We start from the raw sequence: 22,325 nt of genomic DNA, 5'->3' as shown, positions 1-22,325 counted from the left end.
AATGGATGTAAATTTCTTGGTAAACAGTTGCAATTACTCTTGTTTCTCCCCTCCTAAGCTTCCACAAGCCTCTCTTTTCCTACTGGGTCCTTCTGTATTATGTTCCAACTGTTAGCAAAATATTCAAGTTTCTTCTTCCCCTGCCACCATCTTTAACACCTGGAGCACTCTGTGCCAGAATTTTTTTCTCATTCAGGTCATGCCTTGGAATTTCATAATCAGGTGTGCTCTTCACTGTTTGTCTCAATATTTCAAATGCATTTCTGCTGTGCTCACTTTGCAGTTCTGCCATTTATTATTCCAGTGACCTTGAGAAAATGTTATTATCTCTCTGGGCCTCAGTTTCCTAAATTCAGGGTTAGAGATAAAACCAATGCTCCATCCACACTGTTTTCCAAGAAAAACAGTGTGGAGGTGCCTCAAAAAATTAAAAATAGAGCTACCCTATGACCCAGCAATTGCACTACTGGGTATTTACCCCAAAGACACAGATGTAGTGAAAAGAAGGGCCATATGCACCCCAGTGTTCATAGCAGCAATGTCCACAATAGCCAAACTGTGGAAAGAGCCAGGATGCCCTTCAACAGATGAATGAATAAAGAAGATGTGGTCCATATATACAATGAAGTATTACTCAGCCATCAGAAAGGATGAATACCCAACTTTAAATCAACATGGTTGGGACTGGAGGAGATTATGCCAAGTGAAATAAGTCAAGCAGAGAAAGTCAATTATCATATGGTTTCACTTATTTGTGGAACATAAGGAATAGCATGGAGGACATTAGGAGAAGGAAGGGAAAAATGAAGGGGGTGGGGATCGGAGGGAGAGATGAACCATGAGAGACTATGGATTCTGAGAAACAAACTGAGGGTTTTAGAGGGGAGGGGGGGTGGGGGGATGGGTTAGCCCAGTGATGGGTATTAAGGAGGGCAGGTACTGCATGGAGCATTGGGTGTTATATGAAAACAATGAATCGTGGATCACTACATCAAAAATTGATGATGTATTGTATGGTGACTAACATAACCTAATAAAATAAAATTAAAAAAAGAAACTGAATTCACAGGATCTTTCTGATTATTAAACAAAATAATACATATTGATATTATAAATTGGCCTATTGTAAGGACCCAGTGAATGTTAGCCACTAACTAAAGATTTCATTATTAATTACTATTTCTTATTGTCGTCATCATCAGCAGCAGCAGCAGCAGCAACTTTCCAGAGAGCTCTTACTTAACTTTCAAGAGCTAGTTAAAACATCTTCTCATCTGTAGAGAGGAAATCTGTTCATTCTGTTCATTGCACTATTGTCCTGTACAACCTTGTGTTCATCTCCTCCTAGCTTCCCAGCATCTTGAAAGCAAACACTGTGATAGTCATCTTTATATTTTCAGTACCTGATCAATGACTGCATCCAGTAGGTACTCAATAAACAGTTGCTGAAGGAAGAAAAACAAAAATAATAAAACTTATTGTGCTCTTAATGTGTGACACATTCTTCTAAGGTCTCCTATGTATTAAGTCACTCAGGTTTCCAATAGCCCTGTAACTGGCTACTCCTATGGTCACCCCCATTGCACAGGTGAGAAACTGGTGGATGGAGAAGTTGGGTAACTTGGTCACAGCCAGGATTGGAACCTGGGTGGTTTGCTTCCCAATTCTAGGTTTAACCTTAATGCTGAATTGTTTTTCCTGAGCCAAAAGGATGACAAAGCGACAGAGGATGGGATTAGACCTACTCTATGGGACTTTCTGTTTAACATTCTACAATCCTAGGACTTCTTTTACAGTCTTTAGTCTAATATATGCAGAAATAACATATTTAAAAATTATTATTTCTTTGGAAGTTTTAGAAAAGGTTCTAACTGTTCATATTTATTCACTGGGCATATCTAGTCTGATAAAATGATTATGTTTCATATCAATTAATCACAGCATGCCTACTCATACCCTTATCTACTTAGGATTTTATTCAACTTCATTTTCTTGAGATAAGTGGTTCTGTTTTAAATAGAATCAATTAGGAGTTACCTTGAATCTGGAATTTTATAATTCCCAGAGTTTAAGCTCTAAGCGCCTTCATCTCAAACAAAAGTTTTACTCCAGGTTTGACTATGCTAGGTTTACACATTTAAAAACATATTACATTCAGGTAGGTGCTCCTGGGAAGAATTTGGTGTATAGCAGGGGGCAGACATTTCTCTGAAGGTTTAACCAGCTGCCTGTGTCTCTGAGAAGAAGGGACCTAGGGACCCTCCATGTTTGACACAATTATTGTAGTAGTGAGAGTAGACAGACTGTATGAAAAAGTAAGCTGAATGAGATAGGGCAGGAAGAGATGCCAATAAAGAGTGAGTTACCACTGTGGTCAACTAAGGCTCAGTCCAGCTGGAGACTCTTAGAATTGTTTCTTTGAAGGCTAGGAAGCTGGGGTCTTTATCACAACTCTTGTCTGTTTTTGAGGGTTCTGTTTCAGGGGCATTAATTATCTCACACATCCTAGCCTTCCTGTGTGCAGTGAACAATCTTCTTGTAACTTCCACAAAAGCAAGACAAGAGAAGCAGGCCCTTGAGGTGGGATGCTGCCAGAGTGATGGAGTTCCACAAGTGCAGCTGACTTGGAGGTCGGTTCAGGGAACCTTAACACAGAGCCTCCTGTTGTCTGCTACAGCCTCCCTAGTCACTGCTCAGAGAAGTTACTACCTCACACTAAGTTCACCCTTTTTGATAGCTCATAAAAATTATGGCTGGCCATGAACTATTGAAATAAAGAATATGAAACTGGTTCCTGCTACTGTGGTGTGTCCCAAGTCTGTTACTGATACTCCTTCTCTCCTGTCACTCCCATCCATTCTAGAATCCCCTCATGCTTAGCCAGCTCTCCAGTTGGCATATGAGCTGTTTACCTGATAAGGGGTACGTGCACCCCAATGTTTATAGCAGCAATGTCCACAATATCCAAACTATGGAAAAAGCCAAGATGTCCATCGACAGATGAATGGATAAAGAAGATGTGGTATATATATACAATGGAATATTATGCAGCCATCAAAAAATATGAAATCTTGCCATTTGCAACAACGTGGATGGAACTGGAGGGTATTATGCTAAGCAAAATAAGTCAATCAGAGAAAGACTGGTATCATATGATCTCACTGATATGAGGAATTTGAGAAACAAGACAGGATCATAGCAGAAGGGAGCAGAAAATGAAACAAGACGGAACCAGAGAGGGAGACAAACCATAAGAGACTCTTAATCTCAGGAAACAAACTGAGGGTTGCTGGAGTGGTGGGGGGTGGGAAGGATGGGGTGGCTAGGTGATGGACATTGGGGAGGGTATGTGCTATGGTGAGCGCTGTGAATTGTGTAAGACTGTTGAATTACAGACCTGTACTTCTGAAACAAATAATACATTATATGTTACCAAAAAAAAAAAAAAAAAAAGTAGTAAGAAGGGAAAAATGAAGGGGGGGAAAATCAGAGGGGGAGATGAACCATGAGAGACTATGGACTCTGAGAAACAAACTGAGGGTTCTAGAGGGGAGGGGGTGGGGGATGGGTTAGCCTGGTGATGGGTATTAAAGAGGGCACATATTGAATGGAGCACTGGGTTTTATACACATACAATGAATCATGGAACACTACATCAAAAACTAATGATGTAATGTATGGTGATTAACATAACATAATAAAATAAAATTTTAAAAAATTAGGCAAAAATAAACTGAAAAGTGTGAGCAAAAAAAACCCCAAAACAAACAAACAAAAAGACCTAGACCTTCGTCCCTTAGATGTCTGAGTCTTTGGTTATGGGGCCCTTTATCAGGCCATTGTTGCTACAAATTCTTTTTTCCTTTCTGTTATTACTGAGCATAAAGACATCAGTAGATACCATAGTGTTCCCCCACAAGGTCCAATACATTTCTCTATGCCTTTATTATGTGGCAGCGACATTAGAAATTCATGATAGCCGAGTCAGTGACACTGTCGATTTACTAATTCCTTTACTTACTTGCTGATCTAAAGCCATGAGGAACCAAAAATGACTAGGCAAAAGTTAAAGCTTTAGCTTTGGAGGAACCCTCAGTATGTCCCCTGGAAGAAACATTTTCCAACTGGGGTTGAAGACCTTGAACTCTTCAGAGTCTAACGTTGCAGGAGTGAGCAGCACAAGCTCCCCAATGGGTCACCTGCGGGAGAAGATGATAGTTGTCAATCCTCTCAATATTTGTTTTCTGCACCTGTGCATTTTAGTACTGGGGTCCTTCTCTTTTTTGGTTAGCTATCTCCTGATTTCAAGTGACCTCACAAGTTCTGTAGAACCATTTAAAATTGTCCTTACAATAATGTACAGGGATTAGCGTCACTTTAATTTCAGCATTAAGTAAGACTCAGTTTTCAACATCTCTTGAAAGATCTTGGATATTTTTTTTTCTCAATACACAATTACTCTGGCACAGGGCCAGAGGTCTTTAAGGAGAGTTTAGCATAACATTTATTGTATATGCTTTTGATAGCATAACACAGTCTTTCCTCAAGAGGATGATCTCCATTTTGCTCACAGAATCCTGTATCTGAGGCTAGCTCAGGTTTGGAAACTGAGCAAAGGATGGTGATTTTTTTGTTGTATAGGCTAAGAAAAGCCTTGAGATTTCTCTGCAAATCAAGCAATACCTTTATTTATTGCTCATTTATTTCACTGCCAGACACACCACAGTCTCTTCGCCATCAGAACAGAACACTGCAGGTGAAAGACCCCTTTTGTGCCATTTTAGTATTGCTGTGCTTTATTGTAATTATGTTTACTTTGCCTGGCTTTTGCTGGTCTGGAACTGTCTTCATTGTCTTCACTGACATTAGGAGCCTCTCTCTCATGGAATCATCATCTCCTGTGATTTTGGTTCTATGGAGGACAGTCCCACTGAGTTCCTCAAAGATGCTGGTGTTCTCCACACTAACACACACCCTCTTGGGTACATCAAGTATTGCCAGATCCCACGTTCTTATATATTCAATATCTTGGACATATTTTAGCATAAAGACCCACTAAGGCCAAACACTTTCTTCCATGTAGTTTTTCTACCTTTACTATTAAATCCTAGGATGGAATTTCAGCAGTGTCTACCCCCAGCTGTAGGAAATGAAGATCTTTAAAAAATGTCCATGAAGGTCTTCTGTCTTTCCCAGCATTCTCTAATTTATAGGTAGCTAACTTCAGGCTGGCATTTTATTTCTCCAAAGTTTCCAATGCAAATAAAAAGTAAGTTATTTCCATGATTTTCAAAATTGTCCTTACATTGTCCCTGGACAGTTTAAATATTAGAGCTACTCCATAAGTCAAAGTTGTCTCTCTCTTCCACCTCAATCCCATTCCAAAGAAGGTGAGACTACTAATGAATGTGATGCCAAAAGCAGAGCTTGAGACAAGGACTTATTAAAATGTAGTTTATTTGGAAGGTGATTCCTAGAGACAGAAATGAAGGGATGAGGAAAATGACACAGGAAAAGGAAAAAAAAAAAAAAAAGCTTATTCCCACTGAGAACAATTGGGACTCAATCCCACTGAAAGTAACTAGGACTCATCCCACTGTGAGCCTCAATCTCTTTAAGAACTGTGTTGAATGCACCTCTGAATGAAGAACAAGAGCTTGGGCCTTCATCACGAACTCCTGAGCTCCACTGATCGATGGATTGGTCCATGGACATTAATGCATTCCTGGGCTGCTTTGCTGGTATTGCCTGAGTTACTGTACCAGAGAAGCAGTGAATGTGGCTGGTGTTTCATATGGGATGTGATAAGTGTGATGTGCTCTGTCTATGACAAATGCAGCTTAGGATGGGCCAAGGGTGTGTGGCATAGGACACAAAAAGAAGCATTTCCCTTATATACATGATCTCATTTATACTCACAATGTCCATTTTACAGATGAGAAAATTGAATGCCAATAGTCATAAATCAAACAAGAAGGTTCGATACATGATAACAAGTGCTCCAAAAGGTATATTATTCTTTTCAATCAAACCAAAGGTATATTGCTCCTTTCAGTCAAACAAAGAAATTAATTTTTTTCCAAATCTTAATTAAAATATTTTTCTATGAGGGACTCATTGCTTTTTTAAAGAAGTTTTGTGGATTGGGGTTGAGAAAGGAAGTGATAAAACAGTGTGTTATTGTCATAGATAAGCAATGCCAATCAGAGGCAAAGAGGCAATGATACACATACATGGAACTCAAGGAAAGCATTTTTGAGAGTATGTTAGTTTTGTTTTTTTTGTTTTTTTTTTTGCTGCTATAACAATGAAAATCTTCGCTTAAAACAACACAAATTTATTATCTTACAAGGATTCCAACTCGGCCGATTTCTTTCCTCTGGGGTTCGACATTTTCAGAAGGCTAAAATAAAGATGTTGGCCAACTTGGCTTTTATCATGAGTTCCTGGGAAGAATCTACAGATCTTCTTCAACTTATGATGGGGTTATGTCAAATAAACCCATTGTAACTTGAAAATATTGTAAGTCAGAAATACATTACTACACCTAACGTACTGAAATGAGAACTTAGCCTAGCCTCCTATCTTAAAGATGCTCAGAACACTTGCATTAGCCTACAGCTGGGCAAATCATCTAACACAAAGCCTATTTTGAAATAAAGTATTAAATATCTCATGTAATTAATTGAATACTGTCTGAAAGTGAAAAACAGAATGATTCTAAGTGTATCAGTTGTTTACTCTTGTGATCATATGGATGACTGGGAACTGCTGCTCGTAGCCACTGCCCAGGATCAGGAGAGTATCACACTGCATATCGCTTGCCCAGGAACAGATCAAAATTTAAAATTCGAAGTACAGTTTCTACTTCATGTGAATCACTTTTGAACCATGGTAAAATAGGAAAATCGTACATCAGATCATCATAAATTTGGGACCATCTGTATTTCCAAACTCACACAGGTTTTTGGAAAAACCCATTCCTTGTAGTTGTAGAATTGAGGTTCCCATTTCCTTGCTGGCTGTGTGACTGGGGCTGCTTGTGGCCTTGCCAGGTCCTTCCATCTCAGAGCCAGTAAGGGCTCATCAAATATGCTTACGTTTAGAATCTCTCTGACTTTCCCTTCTGCCTTATTTTGCATTCTGCCCTTTCTTTCTGCTTCTAGCCAGGAAAGGTTCTCTGCTTTTAAGGACTGCCACGATTAGATTGAACATACTTGGATAATCCAGGTTATCTTTCATATCTTTGAATCTGTGATCTTAATTACATCAGCAAACTCTCTTTTGCCATGTAACATAACATACTCATGCGCTCCCAGGATTAGGGGTTGGACATCTTGGGAGAACCATTCTGTCTACCAGAGACTTAGCGAGCTTTAAAAAGTAGCAGAAGTGGTTTGGAGATAGGTTTTAGAGGGCTGTGAATGAGAAGAATACATTCACTCTTCCAACAAATATTTGAGTAAATGCTGCTTTCTACCATTCTGGTTTAGAATTTTTGCTCTTGAGCAATAGGATATTCTTGAAGATTATTGAGCAGAAAAGTAGTAGAATAAAAAAATTCTGCTTTAGAAATATATCCTTGTCAGTAGGCTATGGGGACATACTTGAAGCAGAATAAAGACTGATGATTTCTCCATTTTTATAACTGCATTTTAAGCGGAGAGTGCTTCCATTTTGGAAGCAGGTAATGGAAAAATAAAAAAAAAGGATGTCTTTGAGGAAAGGTGCAAAGTCATCATTGACAAGACTTCATGCTTGGTATACAAGGGATGAAGGAGATAAGGACCATGAATGATGACTGGGGTAATTTGAGGAATAGCAAAATGTCCATTACGATAATTCTGGTTCAAAAAGAACAAAGCAAGAGCCCCAAATCATTGAAATGCTATGCTCAAATAGAGGCACCAGGTGAGCCAGCAGCAAACAATGAAAATAAAAGCACCAATTTTTGCATTCTCACTTCATTGTTCTTTCCACTGTTGTTGCAGGCTGTCAAGATGGATGTTGCCTGTCCTGATGTGTGTTCTATCACTTTGACTCACCCACCAGTGAAGCTCAACCAGCTATTCAAGTTTCATTCTTGCCTATTTACAGGAACAAAATGTCATCTCAGTAAGTGTCTTTGCAACAAATACATAGGAGAGATTGGAACAAAGCACAGGCCAAAAATATAAAAAAATGGACTCAGATTGAGAATACATTTGAACCAATTGAAGATCACAAGTTGTGGTTAAGTTAATCCTACCACTAGGGGAGGGTTGACATTTTTCTTACACATATTCAGATGTTGTCTCCTCTACTACGTGAACCAGAAACATTATGAAGAAATAATGGAATAGACAAAGAGTATGACACATATGGTGGGCATTTGTTTGAGCATCTCTGGATAGGAGACTATTAAAAAAAAAAAACTCTGCAGAACTTTTAAGAAATTATTCATTTAAATCTATAGCTTGGCGAATATTTTACTGCTTCAGTTCTCCTACTTAAAAATAGTGTTTATTTTTAGATTAATTTAACAGATATAAACACAACAATGTTGAAGGTCATACTACAATCTGAAACGGTCTTGAATGTTTTTGGTTTGGCTTCATGAAAAATGCATTGTGCCAAACACTTTTTCTCCTTAATTTTTAAGCCCTTGTGTATTTTTAAAGAAAATGCAATCCACATGTCTCTTATGCATTTGTACTTAACTCATCAAATTCCTCTTGTATAAGAGTGACTGGGAGACCAAAAAGACTTTGGAATTTATTTATTTTCCTTTGAAGCTCTTTTTATTAGGAAAGGAATAGCATATTCTTGGGGATAATTCTTTTTAGATGCCCAGGTGTTCAGTTTTTCAAGTATATAAATAACATAATCTAGAAGATCTACATTTGTCCTCCTGTCTTATTTCCCCTTGTCTATTAATATAGTGGTAATCTTCATCCTTTTCATTACAATCAGTTGTGATGGTATTATTATGGTATGATTTACCATTATTGTTGTTATAAACTTAATAGGAACATTAGTGTTAATGGGGTTATAAAAATATTTTTATGACCTCTTTATTTACAAAGTGCTTTAACTTCCTATTAATTGAAGACTCAAGTGGAAAAAGATTTCCAGGCTTTGTAGTGTACTCACCTATTTCATTTTCTGATAGACTGTCAGGGAGAGAGAATTTGCCAATTGCTTTATGTCCCCCCAAAAGCTTTCAGTTTATCCATCTTATTTCCACTTTTACGATTTTAAGTGTGCTATTCATCTCCCTTAGCTATTGTAGCCTTCTCTATTAAAATTCTTGTACAAAGGTCTGTCTTTGAAATCTGAATTAAATCTCACTTCCCTTAAACCATTTAATTGTGGAGCTGAGTCTGTCCTGCTCATTCCATTTATGGCCTCTTTTAACCTGTGGATACTACATTGTCTTAATTTGCTTATTCTTTGAATTATAGCCTGTTACAGGATTTTAGGTATTCCTAAATAATCATGTAGATGTGTGTTCTGAAACCAAAGAGAGACCCAAGATCTTTTAAAGTAAGGTCTATGTCTTTTTTTTTCCTTCACATCTTCTCATTGTACTTAGTTCTGATTGCTACAATTTATGATCTCAGAAATATGGCTGGTTGGTTGTTAACTTGCACTGTTTTTATGTAGCATGTGCTACTTGTTTGCTTTATGGAAAAAAAAAAACACAGCAAAATACTAGATAAAAGTGGATTTTGACTCAGTTTCTTTTTAAAATTAGATTATAAGTTTGTAATTTATTGTAATGTGAGGTTGGGCTCTTAAGATATTAACTAGGGTCTTGAAAACATATTGCACACAAAAAGAATAAGTGGTGAACAAGACCTTAATAAAAACTGCCAGTTATAAAATACTTTTCATTTGCAAGACAGATACTGATTGACCACAAGCAGCAGGGCGTTGCTTAGGCTTTGTGCTAGCTGCTGGGGTGAAGAGAGGAACAATGACCTTTCCTCTCAGACAACTGTCTGTTTTGAGAGTCACCAATGTAGACAGTATCAACTCGGTGTGAAAAGTGATAGGACCAAGGGAGAAGAGTAGAAGCAAGCAGAGGAAACACTTTTGGAGAGGTCTCAAAGTTAAGCAGGCTGAATAAACTAAGCAATATAACAAGCAAAATAAAAGCCTTTATTTAATAGACACATAGCGCTTGCTTGTGTTGGTTATTATTTTAAGTATGTCACAAACATTAACTCCTTCAATCTTCGTAACTATCCCATGGATAAACACTGTTGCGATCCTAATTTTACATGTGAAATACACAAAATAGTTAAGTGAATTGCCCAAAGTCAGCTGTGCCCAAAGTCAGTGGGCACAGCCAGAACTTAAATGTAGGCAGTGTGCCTCCAGACCCCCAGTTCTTAGTTCCTATGGGAGCCTTCCAATATGGAATTTACATACTCATGAAGGAGCAACACACACAGCGAGTGGTTTGGCATTGCCTGAGGGCAACTTGAAGCCAAAGAAGTAAATGCGAACAATGTCACATTGAAAAACCAGGATTTTATCTTAAATGAATCATTGTAAACATGGGAATGACAGGGTTTTATTTCAACAATAGAAAGAACACTCTCCAACCTCGTGGAGTATGGGATATGAAATGACATAGAAAGAGCCAGTGGACGGCATTTGCAATAACATGAGTGAGAAAAACAGTGGAAATAGTGTTGGAGGAAAGCTGAGGCTCATGAGGGTTATTTTAAGGTGGACATTTGAGGGCTGGTAAGCTGTTGATGTTGGATAAAAGAAAGTCACGCCTGGAGTGATTCCTCTGTTCCTGATGAGGACAACAAGGTAGATAGTGGTGTTGATTGAGATAGGGAAGAAAAAAAAAGAACGTTAGAAAATACTCATAATACAATGTAAAAAAAAAAAGTAGAGCTCAGAAGTATATATTCTTAATTGTCCTTTAAAAAATATGTGTATAATATACACACAGAAGCTCTGGTGAAAAGGGGAACAATTATTCATTATAAATGATATACATTTTTAGTAGATTTAAAAAATTTTCTCCTGTATTTTCAAAAGTTTTTGCAATGAACATGAATTATAGTTCCATTAAACTAAAAATAAATGTTACTGGAAATATTTTATTTACTTTTTAAATTTTAACCGCTCCCCAATGGTTGGGGCTCAAACTCACACCCTGAGATCAGGAATCATATGCTCCATCGACTCAGCCAGAGGAGCACCCCTGTTACTGGAAGGAAATATTTTAAACAGTGATCTTATTTAATGTTAATTGGTACAATCTTCCTGGAAAGTAAAATAAGGTACTTACCAAAGGTAGCTCTATTTATTAACCTTGGATCAGGAATTCCCCTCTTAAGAAGCTATTTTAAAATAATATATAATTCTCATGTTTATTTATAATTATATTTATTGTAATGCCATTTATGATACCAAAAACTTGGCATCAATAGTAAGAGTTGTTGAAATGAATTATAGGGCGCCTGGGTGGCTCAGTTGGTTAAGCGACTGCCTTCGGCTCAGGTCATGATCCTGGAGTCCCGGGATCGAGTCCCGGGATGGAGTCCCGCATCGGGCTCCCTGCTCGGCGGGGAGTCTGCTTCTCCCTCTGAGCCCCCCCCCTCATGTGCTGTCTCTCTCATTCTCTCTGTCTCAAATAAATAAATAAAAATCTTTAAAAAAAAAAAAGAAATGAATTATAGTACAAATGTGTGAATGCATGTTACACACTCATTAGAACAGTTACAACAATATTTAATCACCAGGGAAAATACTTAGGATATATGAAAATAGTAGGGTATGAGTTGTTGTTTTTTTAATAATGTTTTTTTTTTTTTTAAGATTTTATTTATTTATTTGACAGAGAGAGACAAAGTGAGAGCAGGATCACAAGCAGGGGGAGAGGGAGAGGGAGAAACAGGCTCCCTGCTGAGTAGGGAACCTGATGCGGGGCTCGATCCCAGGACCCTGGGATCATGACCTGAGCCGAAGGCAGATGCTTAACGACTGAGCCACCCAGGCACCCCGGGTATGAGTTTTTTGTTGCTATTCACATAAGATATTTCTGAGTGGAAAGGGATACTGATTTTCTTCTTTAACTTTTGTATTTTTCAAAATCTGTACAATGTGCCTACATATTTACTTATAATAATAAAATAGTGTTTAGTTTATAGCCTGAATACTATTACTGATCATTTAATCAGTAATGAGCTGATTCAAATTTCAAATGGGCTAACATTTGGATTTTAAGTACACAACCAAAAAGCAGTGGAAGAGTCACCTGGATTATAAGGTTGGCTATATCAGGGGAGGCAGTTGGTCAAAATCATGATGGCATAGGAGAATAAGTATGGAGACCCAATGATTATATTAAAAAGTATGGTTTTCAGGAGTATTTGAACATAATAAGAGGAATCATAGCTTTGAACTCAAACACTAAAATTCGGAATTTCAGGTACTGAGAAGATAAAAGGGTACTTGTTGGGGCATTATCATTTTGGGATTTGTGAAGAACAATGTTCAGGGTGCACACAAAGATGGCCGCCTCTTCTGCTTGTGTTTTAGGCAGGTGCGGCTTGTGTCACTATGCTTGCTTGCTGGGATAAATTGACTAATATTGAGAAATGGTAGTAATAGGATTTGACTTGTATGGGAAAAGTGAATCTTGAAGTGGCCATGTTTCTCCTATGCCCCATGAAAAGTGACAGAATCTGTAGAAAATTCTTTATCTTCATGTAACTTTTCCGAGTTTTTGAGGGAAACATAAATATTTTAATTTCACAAAGCTAAAAATCATAGGGTGTTAAAATAATTGAAGTGATGGTATCCATAGATAAATATCCTTAACTGAATGTAACCTGAGTACTTTTATACTAACCTTTAATATTAATAAAGGTGATATTTATTGAATGAGTACTATGTGCAAGTACTTTCAATACATTATTATATTTAATCCTCAGAAGAGACAATACTTAGGGCTCAGAAACAGGGCTGGGAGTGTTTACATTGATTTTGTCATGGGGTTGCCTGGTTAGTAAGCAACAGACTTAATTAGAGAAGTAGGTAGCATTATCTACACTTGATAAATGAGGGAATTAAGTCTAAGAAAGTGTAAATAATTGGCCCCAAGTCACATTACTGGAGTACAAGTGTTGGCATCAAGATTCAAATAGGATTTGGTTTGTGCCCACAGTGTTTCCAGTATTCCTGGAAAATAGTATAGCACTCCTATCCTTTAAGGACACTCCTGAGAATATGACATGTTAATGCTGAATCTTTTCTCTATACAGATACCTGTTAAATATTTCTTGTGCTGCTTGTTTGTTCCTTTTGTGGTCATACCTCCTATATACAGCTGTTAACAATTTAATTTTTATAGTAATTTATCACATGGCCTGTATATCTTTGTACTACCATGATTCTCTTCTAGAATAAAAAGACTTGTCCTTCCTTCCCCACATCTCTCCTTCTTTCTTTCTTCCATCTGTTTCTATCCCTTCCTTTCTTCTTTACTATCTTTTTAAAGAAGTTTATCTATAGATTTAAACCTTCTAGGATTGGGAGGAGGGGAGATTTGATATGGGGGTGGGTGTGAATTTTTATTCTGTGGTTCTTTATTTTACCAAGGGCAGACAAATAATGGAAGCAGTTTTTTACTTCAATGACTTTAACAAAATATTTATGTTGGAACTCATTGTTCTTCAGTTTTGCCTGTTCTTATGAAGTAAGAATCATTATCCTCATTTTGCAGGTGAGTAAACTAAAACTCAGATTAAATGGTGCATCTAAAACCATTCAAGAAGGAAGTATTCTGAATGTGGATTTCTACCCAGAGCTGCTCCATGTCAATGCTCATGATTTCTTTTCTATTCACATACTATCTTCCTTTATTCCAAAGCATAGGACTACAAGATATCAGGGATGAAAGAACACTTGAGATTACTTATTCCAACTATGTCAATATATGTTTTAGGAAACCGTTGCTCAGAAGAATTAGACCGCTTATTTACTTACAATCATATAACCAACTACTACAGTACCATATTATGACTGTGGTTGTTTTCTCTATTTTAGGAATTGAAAAATTGGCCCAAATTCTTTGGCTTACTAGGTTTGAATGAAAAGATAGACTCCTGAAGTGGGATGATGAATTAGAAGAGGATGATCCATGGGGACCGATGAATATTTTGTGCAGTAAAAACTGTACCTTGGCTTCAATGTCAAGCATCAGGGCACAAGGATTAGAGGTGAACTTTGACTCCCCCTATCTACTTCAGCTAGACACTCTTGGGTTGTGTACAAATTCATAGACCATTTGCAATAGATCTTCACAGAGATGGGACTCTTCAAAGACCTTTCTTTGGTCTCCCATGGTATCCTTTAGCATATGACACATGGTGTTGCCCTGCTGCTCTAGTCTCCATTTGGGGTGTATTCTTGATATGTTACAACAACCAGGGCACTGATTTCTGCTCTAAATTTGTTCTTAGAAGCAGCTTGGTCTTATGCCAATATCAACAGTGCTTTCATCCTTAGGGCTCTAAGGCACTCCAATGTACAGTCATATGAACTGCCAACTCCGTTGTGATAAGTCCTTTCTCAATAGGCCCTTTGGGGTTATATTCAATTATACTTTCACTCATAGGATTTTAACATTGTAGGTCAAAATTAGACATCTTGTTTGACTAATTATAAACAATATATTGCTTAGCTTATGTCATACCTTGTATAAAGCTGTTTGTGTTCATGGTTGTCTCCCACTGTAGTAGATTGAAAGTCTTACTTGCAGTGACAGCTTTGTGTGTTTTGTACTATTCATCTGTTTGGTCTTGGTTTTCCTCTTTTTTTTTAAAAAAAAATATTTATTATTTGAGAGAGAGAGAGAGAGTGGGGGGAGAACAGAGGGAGAGGGAGAGAGAGAGATAATCTCAAGCAGACTCCCTGCTGAGCACAGAGCCCAATGTGGGGCTCGATTCCAGGACCCTGAAATCATTACCTGAGTGGGAATCAAGAGCTGGAGGTTTAACCACCTGAGCCACCCCAGTGCCCCAGTTTCCTTCTGTTTTGAATGGATGTACTGCCTTGTCTCCCATAAGATACCTTATGAGATTATTTCCAAAATTAAAAGGCCTATCGAATGTGAAATGGATAATAAATAATTGCTAATTTTATTAGTAGGTACTATATAAGTGTTTGTTGGACCAAATGAGATATTCAGGCTCTTAGATTCACATATGGAGGTCAGTATCCTTGCTGTCACTAATTAAAAAAAAAAAAAAAAGAAAAAGGAAGAAACTGAAGAATCTGTAGAGAAACTTTTTTCTCTTAGTAAAGAAAACATGGGTCTTTGTTACTACGTTTACAATATAATTTCAATATTAAATCTGTTTAAGGCAGGGTCACCAACGTGGTGGTTTTTTTTTTTTTTTTTTTACACATATAGTTATAATTTTTTTAGATGTGTTCAAGATCAGGAGACTATCTAAATGAAGAATTTGGAATCTCTAAAAATTGGCCTTCACTCCTCAAAGATGGCTCAAAAGCAAAGTGTTTCTTGTGTTAGATGTTGGTTTTCCTTAAACATATTTAAGTGCAGTTAATTATGAAGTTCTTAGGTCACTTATTATAGAAAAAGATGGATCCAAAGACTTGGATCAAGATACGGGCTGGATACAGTTAAGAATACAACTTTGGTTCAGTGAAGGAATGCTGGGTGGTGGGTACACATTGAACATGGATGTATTAATACAAATGAAGTATCCCAAGAAATCCCAAGCATATCCCAAGCATACTTTCTTAATTTAATGTATAGGGCTAATATTCTCTAGAACAGTAAAAGCATTGATACAAAAGAGTTGATATTCTATAAGCTGTTGCAGGATAATATGAATACTTATTCATTATTCAATATATATGTAGGAAATGCTTATTTCATATTATTCACTTGCCTAAAAAACCTGAACACCATGCCAAAGAAGAAGATGATGATGATGATGGCAACAATTATATTAATAATAATGCCATTTATTCTGCTTTTTCCACTTTCTAGGCTCTACGCCAAAAACTTCACAAACAATAAAATTGATCTTTGCTTAATTCTGTATACAATAGGAAAAAAAAATTCTGTATACAATAGGAAAAGGAAATGATTATTCCTGATTATTTAGAGATGAGGAAACTGATGCTCAGGAAAGGTAAGTGATTAACCCCAAATCACACATGGAGTAAATGATGTGTTTGGGCAGAATTCAAACTGAAGGATGGCAGACTTTGAAGTCTGTCAAGTGTTTGAACCACTTTGGAGTGAGAAGCAATAAAAATAACATGACCAAAGTTATTTGCCTGAAGGCAGATTTAGAGGATGCAACTCAGAATTTTTCTTCTTTATAAAGGTTTGGGGCTTTAATGAACAGTGAAATCCACTTTGGTGTAGAGGTTTAGCATGTAGACTTCAAGGCCTTCCTGCTTCTGATTTTGAACCCTGCCTCCACAACTTGTGTGCTATTTGATCATAAAAAGCTATTAGATACTTGGTGCTGATTTCCTATTTTTGACATTGAGTTAATAGTATTTACCACATAAGGAATTGTGGTAAAGATATTCTCTCTCTCTGTTTCTGTTTCTTTCTCTCTCTCTGTGTTTATATCTGCGTATATATATCTCTACATATATACATGTGTCATATATCATCTATCTATCTATTTATCTATCTATCTATCTATCTATCTATCTATCTATCTATCTATCTATCTATCATCTATCATCTGTCTATTCTCTATGTATCTTAGAACAATTCCAGGTAATAGTAAGTACTGTGTACGTGCTGGATGTATCGTCAACATCATCATCAATGTATCTGAGTTTCACTGCATCTGTTGCTTATTCCAATGAAGTCCTTCTGTACTTTAGCTCAACATTATTTAAACTACAGTGGTGAGACAGAAATAAAATTGCTTGAGACTTGTAGGAAAAAAGACAATATTTCTAAATATTTCAGTGCAGGGTGATTTTTTTTCTTTTCTCCCAAGACCCTCTGAATTTTCAAATTTCTACATGAACTAAGTCATTAACAGCCTAGGGCCTGATTCAAAGTGCTCACTGAAAAATAATTATAAAAGTTGAACTTTGTTACTTTGTTACCCCCAAATGTACTTTTTCCTAAATTGCTAACCTAAAACAGCTCCCCCACCTCCCACCCCCATCCTGATATCAACTAGTCCAAAGGCAAAAGCAAACTCTCTCTCATAGCATTGGTTATGTGCCACTAAATTTGACTTTCTCTTCTCCAAGTAGAGATAACTTAGAGAAATTTGAAGGCATGCTGAAAAAATAATGACGTGTTGGAGATCATACCAAATGCTTTTATTGGTTTCATAGTAAAAGTCATTATTTGCCAAGTTTATAGAAGAAAATACTGCAACATAATTTTTGGCCAATTTCTTTTTTTTTTTTTTAAGATTTTATTTATTCATTTGAGACACAGAGATACAGAGAGAGAGCAAGCATGAGCAGGGGGGGAGGCAGAGGGAGAGGGAGAAGCAGGCTCCCCGCTAAGCCAGGAGCCCGACGTGGGGCTTGATCCCAGGACCCTGGAATCATGACCTGAGCCAAAGGCAGACGCTTAACCATCTGAACCACCCAGGCACCCCAGGCCAATTTCTCATATGTTAGTTTTACTTCTTTGTTCCTAGCATCAGAGAATCATATTTTTCAGAGATTTTAGAATATGGGCTTACTGTTCAGTTATCATATTATTTATTATGTTGTGGTTTATTTTTAAAGGAGACACTGTAATCCCTTGGTTAAGTGTGCTGATTTTTAGTCAAAACTCCAAAAGGAAAATACATAGGTGTATTTGAACCTGAACAATAGGTTAATACGAAAATCAATTTACATCAGTTTACCCCCCAAAATTATCTTTTTCTGAAAAAAAAAATTAGACTAAGTTGCTTTCCTTTTCAAACCTATAATGTGCTAATTTTGAGTATCTTGACCACTGGGTAGTTAAATAGGCACAAAAGTTTTGTAACATTCCAACATAGGTAGTTGATTATAATAATACATCACTGCCACTGAAGCCCATTAATAGTTAAAAATTGTCATTCTTCATTTTCATAGTAGGAAAAAAAAAAGTACGTATCTATGTGATGATCAGAAATTAGTTTCTTGCCATCTATATTGCTAAATTTTATTTTTCTTTTATTTATTTATTTTTTTAAAGATATTATTTATTTATTTGACAGAGAGAAACACAGTGAGAGCAGGAACACAAGCAGGGGGGTAGGAGAGGGAGAAGCAGGCTTCCCGCGGAGCAGGGAGCCCGATATGGGACTCGATCCCAGGACCCTGGGATCATGACCTGAGCCGAAGGCAGACGCTTAACGGCTGAGCCACCCAGGCGCCCGCTAAATTTTATTTTTCAAGACTGACTATTTTTGCTACAAAATTAATAGTGTATTTTCTCTTGGTTAACTACCAGAAAGCAAAGTTATTTTTTCTTGAATATCACATTTTCTTTCTTTCTTGAATATCACAATATTTGTTTAAAGATATTTAGTGGTTTTTTTTTTTTTTTTGAAAGTGTTGTTACTCTAGCATGAAAATAGGTTTATGGTATCTCTGCAGCTGAAATATCAACTTGAGACTAAGTTGAAGTATGTGAAATTCCTCTAGTCTTTCTTGTGTAATCCTCAAATTCCTTGGAGTACTTCACATTGTAACAACAAATGTATGCTGTCCTTTAAGTGCTATTGTTCCATTTATCTAATTGGTCCCAATAATGTAGCTATCAGATAAGCTTTCTTTTACTGCCATCTGATCCCATTTATGAACAGTATCCATCATTTCTACATGATAACATAAAACATGTCTTTTTAAGACTGGGTCTTTTAAACAAGCCAGTTATTTCTTCTGTATAATGTCTTCCTGCGCTGCTGTTCTGTGGGAAACATAAATCTATTTTCTTTGTGTGAGGGGTTTCCTCTGAGACATAGAGTATTAACTTAGTTCCTATATGCAGTGGATTCTTCAGGAGGTGAAAATTTGTGTATTTTGTTGAAGGGATAATAAACATTTATTATAAAGACAAAAACACAACAAATATGCACACAAACACATAAGAATGCATGCACATACACATGCATATATACATATAAGACCACTGATGTTGGTTTGGGTACATGAGACCATAAGACAATCTGGAATGATGGCTACATTTAGTCATCTGATCTAATGACAGGTGCACACTTTCCTTGTTTATCTCTATGATCTATAAACTCATCAAGGAAATTTACCACTTACTATTCTTGGGATAGACATGGAAAATTCCAAAGATTTAAAAAGGAACAAGCTACTGGGGATAGAGATTCCATCTAAATAAGGCAAGCTCCAGACAATTTTCAACTTTATATTAATAAGGAAAATCTATTTGCAAGGCTTTTTACAATTTACATTTTTTTGTTTGTTTTTTATTTTGTACCATAGCTTGTATCTTTGGACAGTCACTACAGGATTATGAGTCAAGGAAAGTTGTGGTGGTCTCCATGAAAAAATTGGGACCCAGTGTGGTTAAATAAATGGCAATAGGTTACATAGCATTACATGGCAGAACCAATAAGCATCTAGGCCTTTGCCTCCCAAATCACTAATCTTCAAATTGTACCATTTAAACAAATCCATAATTTTAAAAAGGAAAGGTTTTCTCTCTCTTACTACTTATAATATTCAAACGAGCATCCATGATCCCTCACTTTGGCCTCACTGCCTCACTGGTTTGATTTTACTCACCAACAGCTGAGATAGGCTTAGTTCACTCATTTATTCAACAAATATGTAACTGGACTGAGATAGAAATCAATTCCCTGTATATACAATCAGGGAAGTCTTTTCATCTAAATTTATACATTTTTATTGACATAAACAAGTTGCATATTAAAGTGGTCAATTTATTTGTCCACTTAGACAGCTTACAGCAAGAATATGGTTACTAAGAGTATTATAACATAGGACTGGAATTTTATATTGACCCCATTGAATCAGTTGTTACATTACCACATTAATCAAAATAACTTTTAAATTAGATAGTTATTTCTGTTGCTTTGGACATAATAATCGCCCTGATGAATGTTGAACTTTGAAAATGGAAGCAACTTCTAAAAACAAGGATAATGCAAAAATATAAACATGGCAGTACTTTGCCTCTCTTTGTACAGAGAACTGTTACAGTGTTGCTGCTTTTGGCAAGAAACAGTCTGTTCTATGGCCATGATGTGGCTCACTGATACAAAAGCAGCTAAGAGCATCCAAATGACATAATAGGAATACAATTATGGCTCTCAGAGAGTCTGGTCCATTGCTAGTCATCTCTGAATTGTACAGATTGAAGAAGTAATATGAGCACTTTTGGGGGTAATTTAAATACGTGTGTTTTCTACTCATTTCTGGATAATAATGGTTTCAGATTTGTTCCTTAATTAGTCGTATAGAAATTTTAGTGGTATATTGGCTTACATTAATAAAAGAACAGTCTGAAAAAAAATAAAAGAAACTGTGTTTGTCTGAAAAACACTAGACTATCACAAACAAGTAGATCTGTGTCCAGGCACAGCTATGTATGCATTTTGGGAAGTGGGAAAGCAAATCACAATTTTTACCTTCTGAAAAACAAATCTGGTACTTAAAAATAAGCAAGCTTTGTCTTTATTCTTCAGGCTTTTATATCTCTGCGTAGAAGTCCTTAAGAATATGAAAAAGTGAAAGAAATTCTATATATTTTAAAACATTAAAAATGAGTTATATTGTTATTATATAATACTTTAAAACATAACATTTCCAGCCATGTAGTTTCGGTTCTAGACATAAAGGAATTCATTTGCTGAAGCAACAACTCTAAATTGATTATATATATTTTAGGATTAGGTTAATTACATATTCATGTATACACGAATGTGGTACATCTTATTATGCCAACAAAAATAGCTTTGTTAAAGACCATAGTATAGTGGCAACAATTTAGAATCTGTCACATCTGACCCTGTTACTAGTGGAACAATATTCTTTAACATACTTAGGCCCAACTTAGTAGGAACAATAATTATAATACCTACATCTTAGAGTTTCTGTGAGGTTCAGGGTATAATAAAGTAATTGTTACATGGTATTTAATAGGGGAGAGTTGTTTTAAGAAAAACTGCTTTTAACTATAAGCCATCATGCATAAAAACCATTAATGATATTCCTTAAAATGGAAAATCCAACATGAAAATTAACATTTCCATAAATAGAACAACTGGAAGTACAAACTTAAGTTCTTTAGGATTTAACCAAAGACTTTCATCGTGCTTGCGTTAAAAAGAAAACAGTGATTGGAGCTTTTGGCACACTGGGGAGCTAACATACCTATCAAAACTCCTTGGAGATTTGTGAAAGGAAAATATTTTCTGCTGTTTTCAATGAGTATATTCGTCACTCCAACAGTTTTAAAAATAGCCTCTAAATGGTAAGTAGGAACAGTTAAGTACATCCAGCCATTCAGTCAGTTTTCCATTCAACAAATTTTTTTAAGTGCCTACTATGTGTCAGAAATTGTGCTAGACTCAAGATGAATAACAGATGGTCCCAGCCTCAGAGAACATGTAATGTTTTGGGGGACAAGATCGTGTCCCCAAAATGCTGTTCTTTTACATCCATACCTAGCATCAGATCTTTTAAGATACCCATCAAGGTTACAACTTTTCTATTTATTGATTCACCGACCAGATGCTAAAGCTAAGTGGTGTCTGGAAAAAACTGTGTTTCTGAAGAGATCATAAGGAAGACCTATTTGGGGATCTAGTTATAATGTTTTTCAAATAGAAATTTCTTTGATTTGTACTATAATGAGCCCATACCTTGCATAGAGCAGAAAAAGCATGCCATGTAATAGCAATTTAAATAAAATTTGCTAGTCATTTCATACATACTACAAGTTAGCATAATATTTGTTCATGTGTTCAATTTCTGATTCCACAAGAAAGACTCTGTTTTAACAAGTTATAAAGAAAAAAACAGCTATTTTGAAAAGTTTTATCTTGATATTTCTGTCATATTTAAGAAATATTTCCATGGCTCATAAATGCTAATGTAAAAATATTCTTACACCTTTAAATAATTTTTTAAATTATCTTGAAAATTTCCTAAAGTGAATTTTGCTAACCCCAATAGATATTTTTCCTAAAATTATGTCTATCTGTTAGTATATATTTATATACTAGTATTCATGAGGTCAAAACTTACTTAAGTACTGACCAGTTGTATATATAAGACTTACATACAATAAGCAATTATTGTTTTGACATCAAATT

The 22,325-nt window shown here is 36.2% G+C and overlaps 1 long non-coding RNA gene across 1 annotated transcript; it reads left to right on the top strand.

Annotated features, from left to right (window-relative positions):
* The first annotated feature begins 8,023 nt into the window (after positions 1–8,023).
* Positions 8,024–16,152, top strand: LOC118017418. Its single transcript, XR_004681145.1, has 3 exons — positions 8,024–8,115; positions 14,059–14,231; positions 16,034–16,152. It is a non-coding gene; the product is annotated as an uncharacterized LOC118017418 (long non-coding RNA).
* The last annotated feature ends 6,173 nt before the right edge of the window (positions 16,153–22,325 follow it).

This window comes from Mirounga leonina, unplaced genomic scaffold (assembly GCF_011800145.1).
Source record: "Mirounga leonina isolate KUSES-001 unplaced genomic scaffold, KU_Mleo_1.0 Mir_169, whole genome shotgun sequence".
NCBI classification, from domain to species: domain Eukaryota; kingdom Metazoa; phylum Chordata; class Mammalia; order Carnivora; family Phocidae; genus Mirounga; species Mirounga leonina.
The sequence above is the reverse complement of the archived record's forward strand: the minus strand, read 5'-3'. Positions and strand labels throughout refer to the sequence as shown.